The sequence below is a fragment of the Rhipicephalus microplus genome, unplaced genomic scaffold (genome assembly GCF_043290135.1).
Source record: "Rhipicephalus microplus isolate Deutch F79 unplaced genomic scaffold, USDA_Rmic scaffold_265, whole genome shotgun sequence".
Taxonomy (NCBI): Eukaryota; Metazoa; Arthropoda; class Arachnida; order Ixodida; family Ixodidae; genus Rhipicephalus; species Rhipicephalus microplus.
In genome coordinates, this window is record NW_027464836.1 from 206,804 (window position 1) to 212,500 (window position 5,697).

The following is a 5,697-nucleotide window of genomic DNA, read 5'->3' on the forward strand; positions in this document are numbered from 1 at the left end:
CGGTGCCACGCCGAGACGTCGTTAAGGAAAACCGCGTCGTGGGCCTCTACGACGCCGTCGAGTCGTTGTACGTTTGGTGTCCAGCGTGTCGGCGGCGAGTAGCGGACACGTCGTTCACGACTTCGGTCTTTCGCAGTCGACGCGAACTTGCGGAGAGTCGTGGTGCCTCACGTTTTCGGCAGAAACCGCGGCGGAATTTTCCCGTGCGTGCGCGCACGACCTCGGTGCTGTGCCGTCAGCGTAGTGTTGCACAAACTCGTGGCCTACCCAAGGTGCGGTACGTTTGCGGCCGTATCCTCGGTGGGAATTTCGTGAGTAGGGTCGCAAATTCTACGACCTCGGCGGGTTTGAGAGCGACGTAGACTTGTGGCACGCTCAACATGCCACACGTTTCGGGGCACACCCGCGGTGAAATTTTCTCGAGTACGCTCGTATTAGGGCCCAAGGAGGTCTGGGTACTTATCGCTGCTATTATGTGGGGGTTCTCGTGAGCGGCGTACGCGAAAGCGACCGGGTGTCTGATATGCGGCGGGCTTCGGCCTCGTCAAGCGTGTCCTCGGGTCTGCTCCAGGGGAATCCACGGCAGTCGTCTGCAGCCTCATCCGCTTGATGCGTTAGGGGCTGGTTGTCGGACGGTGCCGTTTTACCACGATATCGAGGTGTGTTCCGTGTCGTCCTCGGGCGATTCAGATGCGAAAGCGCCGAAGACGCGGGCGTGACCCGTCGTCTGGCGGCTTTGCAGTCTCGGCTCCGTTGCTAGTTCCGGCCGGTCCACCGACAGTGCAGCGGGCTTGGGCAACCCGCACGGCGCGACCGAGTCGATGCAACGAAAAAGAGCGAGCATGAACGTGCTTCTTGCCGCACGGCTCCCACTCGTCTTTCGGGAAGGTTGTGCCGTAGCGAGCTCGAACGCCGTCATCTCGGAGTGCAAAATAAGCGTGTTGGGGCGCCTGAAGGTGGCCTCCGCCGCACACAGACTGCGTCCGGCCCGCCGAGGGCGAGGACGGACGCGCAGTCGAACGATTACCTGGTTGATCCTGCCAGTAATCATATGCTTGTCTCAAAGATTAAGCCATGCATGTCTAAGTACATGCCGAAATAAGGCGAAACCGCGAATGGCTCATTAAATCAGTTATGGTTCCTTAGATCGTTTCTTCCTACTTGGATAACTGTGGCAATTCTAGAGCTAATACATGCAGTGAGCCTGGAGCCCTTTGGGTAACGGGTGCTTTTATTAGACCAAGATCGATCGGGTTTCGGCCCGTATTGTGTGGTGACTCTGGATAACTTTGTGCTGATCGCATGGCCACGAGCCGGCGACGTTTCTTTCAAGTGTCTGCCTTATCAACTTTCGATGGTAGGTTACTTGCTTACCATGGTTGTTACGGGTAACGGAGAATCAGGGTTCGATTCCGGAGAGGGAGCCTGAGAAACGGCTACCACATCCAAGGAAGGCAGCAGGCGCGCAAATTACCCACTCCCGGCACGGGGAGGTAGTGACGAAAAATAACAATACGGGACTCTTTTGAGGCCCCGTAATTGAAATGAGTACACTCTAAATCCTTTAACGAGGATCAATTGGAGGGCAAGTCTGGTGCCAGCAGCCGCGGTAATTCCAGCTCCAATAGCGTATACTAAAGCTGCTGCGGTTAAAAAGCTCGTAGTTGGATCTCAGTTCCAGACGAGTAGTGCATCTACCCGATGCGACGGCTCGGACTGAACATCATGCCGGTTCTTTCTTGGTGCACTTCATTGTGTGCCTCGAGATGGCCGGTGCTTTTACTTTGAAAAAATTAGAGTGCTCAACGCAGGCGAGTCGCCTGAATAAACTTGCATGGAATAATAGAACAAGACCTCGTTTCTGTTCTGTTGGTTTTTGGAATACGAGGTAATGATTAAGAGGGACGGACGGGGGCATTCGTATTGCGGCGCTAGAGGTGAAATTCTTGGACCGTCGCAAGACGAACTACTGCGAAAGCATTTGCCAAGAATGTTTTCATTGATCAAGAACGAAAGTCAGAGGTTCGAAGGCGATCAGATACCGCCCTAGTTCTGACCATAAACGATGCCAACCAGCGATCCGCCTGAGTTACTCAAATGACTCGGCGGGCAGCTTCCGGGAAACCAAAGTATTTGGGTTCCGGGGGAAGTATGGTTGCAAAGCTGAAACTTAAAGGAATTGACGGAAGGGCACCACCAGGAGTGGAGCCTGCGGCTTAATTTGACTCAACACGGGAAAACTTACCCGGCCCGGACACTGGGAGGATTGACAGATTGAGAGCTCTTTCTTGATTCGGTGGATGGTGGTGCATGGCCGTTCTTAGTTGGTGGAGCGATTTGTCTGGTTAATTCCGATAACGAACGAGACTCTAGCCTATTAAATAGGTGCGGGGTTCCCAGCACCTTACAACCTTCTTAGAGGGACAAGCGGCTCCTAGCCGCACGAAACAGAGCAATAACAGGTCTGTGATGCCCTTAGATGTCCGGGGCCGCACGCGCGCTACACTGAAGGAAGCAGCGTGTCTTTATCCCTGTCTGAAAAGACTGGGTAACCCGTGGAACTTCTTTCGTGATTGGGATAGGGGCTTGCAATTGTTCCCCTTGAACGAGGAATTCCCAGTAAGCGCGAGTCATAAGCTCGCGTTGATTACGTCCCTGCCCTTTGTACACACCGCCCGTCGCTACTACCGATTGAATGATTTAGTGAGGTCTTCGGACCGATGTCCGGCGCGGCCTTTCGGTTGCGCCGGTCTGTTGGAAAGATGACCAAACTTGATCATTTAGAGGAAGTAAAAGTCGTAACAAGGTTTCCGTAGGTGAACCTGCGGAAGGATCATTAACGGATTGTGAAGGGTGAGCGCCTCAGCTGCGTCTGCGCCCGACACTTTCTGCCGCTGACCCCGTTTGGACGCGGGGTCGGCTTTTCCCCACGGGGCTGCCTGAATGTGGAGCGGCACCCCGTGACAAATTGTTGCGCCCAGCGGACGCCAACACCGCGACCTTGGACGGTCGGCCAGGTGGCGGACGCGGGTACAAACGGCGCAACGCACTCATAGGTCGGCTTTCGACCCGCCACTGCACCGTGGCTCGAAGCGCTCGAAATGCGCGACCCGACCGCTGCGGGACCGCCTAGTACTGTAAACAGGAGCGGCGGAGCGCGAACGGCGAGTCGTGGTTACGTCGGTAGAAGGCGAGGCTGCGCGTTCCCGAAACGCCAGCCGAGTGCCCTCCCGACCGTTCGAGCGTGCAAGAACGAGACCCGACAATCGCGCGGCGACTGCCAAGTACGAGAGGAACGGCACAAGCGTCGGCGGTCGGTCAAGGAACTGGCGATGTGACGGGTCCGCTGTGCACCAGTGCATACCGTCCCGCCGTCCGCGGCAAGCGCCTCCGCGTCCTCGGGTGACGGAGGCTGCCGGTCGGTTCTTGCAGGCGAGGGATCTCGCTGGCACCGGTTCGCGTTGACGCGCGGCCGGTCATGGCACGGCGATGCGACGGCCGAGGTGCGCAGTACTCGATGGAGGAACCGCACGCTCCGATGACCGTCCCGCCCTCCGCGGCGTATGCGTACCGACCGTAATGGTTGCAGCAGCGCCGGCCGGCTTTTGAATTCGCCACACGAAACACGGTGCGAGATCGCGGTTAGGGGAGCGTCGACGTTGCCAGGCGTTTTGCTTGCTGCCGAGGGAAAGGCGGCACGGCCACGTCGCGCTCGTCGCGATTAGCGGGTCTGCGCGCTTTGGGAAGGTGCCGCAACGACTTGCCGAAAGAGGAAGCACGGAAGAACGAGGGACTTGGACGTCCCGACAATTGAACGCACTTGCGGCCAGGCCCTTGCTGGCTTCGTTCTTCCGCCTCGAGTAGGCTCGTACGCGGCTCCGGCGCCGAAAGTGGTCCTTGGCACCGACTTCGGTGGACGTGGGAAGTGCCGCGCAAGTACGGCGCGCCTGGCTCCACCTGTTGGCTAAAGTAGGCAGCCGGATCGGCATTTTGGTGTGCGGTGGCAAACCGTGGATGCGAAAAAAGCTTGTGCGATTTCGTGGAACAAAAAGCGGGGGTCCCCCTTTTTATGCGGAGGAGACCGACCCGCCCGCCGTGGTGAACCGCGACGCCACGGTAAAAACGGGAGAGGCTTGTCGATGGGACCGTGCATCCCGCGCTCCACGGAGGCCGGGAGGCGGCCGCCCGAGGAAATGTGTAGCCGTCGAGGCCCGCATCTGCGTGCACTCTTATCCAAATGGGTGTACCGCAGGCATTTTCTGGTTAGGCGGGCCAATGAGAGCGAGCACACAACGATACCTACGGGTCCGGCTTGGAGAACCGGCTTCGACGCCTCCCGAGTATTTATAGAGGGGTGGACCACGAAAGCACTCGCAAGTAGCGGAAGCGAAACGCCGTCCGAAACACACCGTTTGCTCGATTTGCGGCAGCCGAAAAAGGCGCGGCAGAGTTTTGGAGTCCAAGCGTGCGCTGAAAAGCGCCCTTCTTGGCCACTGTTTGGCCGAGTGCCAGAAACGTTTGGTTTTGACTGTACGGAATTGAACAAACACTTTTTCACGACTCTAAGCGGTGGATCACTCGGTTCTCGGGTCGATGAAGAACGCAGCCAGCTGCGAGACTTGGTGTGAATTGCAGGACACACTGAGCACTGATTCTTTGAACGCACATTGCGGCCTTGGGTCTTCCCTTGGCTTCGTCTGTCTGAGGGTCGGATCACATATCAAGAGAGCCTTCGGCGCACAAGGGAACGTGAGCCGTCGACTCGTTTTGACCGCGTCGGCAACACGGACAGCACGCTGAACACCTCACAGCGAGCGCCAACAGCGGCCACTCAAGGGCGAGACGGTGGCGACCGTCGTGCCAGAGCCCAACCGAAACGGGGGCGACCGACTGCATTGAGGATGTGGCACCTCGTTGAGACCGCCGCAGGACTTCGAGTCGGAAGGAAGCCTGCAGGGAAAGTGCGGTCGAGGTTGCGTACTCCTCTCTGCGACCGGGCGCGCAAGAGCTGCGAGAGCCACGGACGCGCAACTTTAACGCACGGTAAACACGAGGAGCGAAAGCCGGCCAGCAAAGCTTCTCCAGCCGTGCGCAAAGTGCGCGAGATCGCAGCCTTGCGTTGCGCTTGTTGCCCTCGAAGTAAGCAGGGTGTCCCGTAGACCGGGCGCTCGAACACGCTGCGGGGCCGTGCCTCCTCCAGGCTTTGCCGCGCGAACAGGGAACGTTCGCGCGCAAAGCGCAGGGAGGTGAGGAGGCTGCGCCCGACGTTTGCGGTTCGCTGCGTACGCGGTTGATGCGGAGAGCACGGCGCGACGACTTGCCGCGAAGCGGAAAAAGTCTCCCGCACGAGTTGGCGAAACGTTGGCGAAGCTTAAGGCGTTCTCGTCGTAGTCCGCCGTCGGTCTAAGTGCTTCGCAGTTCCCGTCCCGTTCAAAAAACTGGGCCACTCCAGTTGGGGCGGGGGCGACGCTACACGAGACGATGCCTCTCGCCAGGCTGCGTGGCTGCCCTTGCGGCGGCGGCGACTGGCCTCGGCGGTGTTTGGGCTTTCGACACGGTCGTTTATCACGCAACTGCTCGGACGACGCACGCGCGCAGCGGAATGCCGCTTGCCAGCCTTGTGAAGATGTGACCCTGTACAGGGTTGCGGGCGCACTTGGTAGGGCGTCGTACTCGGTTCGCGATGGGTTTACGAAC

The 5,697-nt window shown here is 58.6% G+C and overlaps 2 non-coding genes across 2 annotated transcripts; both read left to right on the forward strand.

The window, feature by feature from the left end:
• The first annotated feature begins 1,024 nt into the window (after positions 1–1,024).
• On the forward strand, positions 1,025–2,839 carry LOC142792969 (small subunit ribosomal RNA). The gene has a single exon (XR_012891345.1). It is a non-coding gene; the product is annotated as a small subunit ribosomal RNA (ribosomal RNA).
• A 1,719-nt stretch (positions 2,840–4,558) lies between these two features.
• On the forward strand, positions 4,559–4,711 carry LOC142792959 (5.8S ribosomal RNA). The gene has a single exon (XR_012891335.1). It is a non-coding gene; the product is annotated as a 5.8S ribosomal RNA (ribosomal RNA).
• The last annotated feature ends 986 nt before the right edge of the window (positions 4,712–5,697 follow it).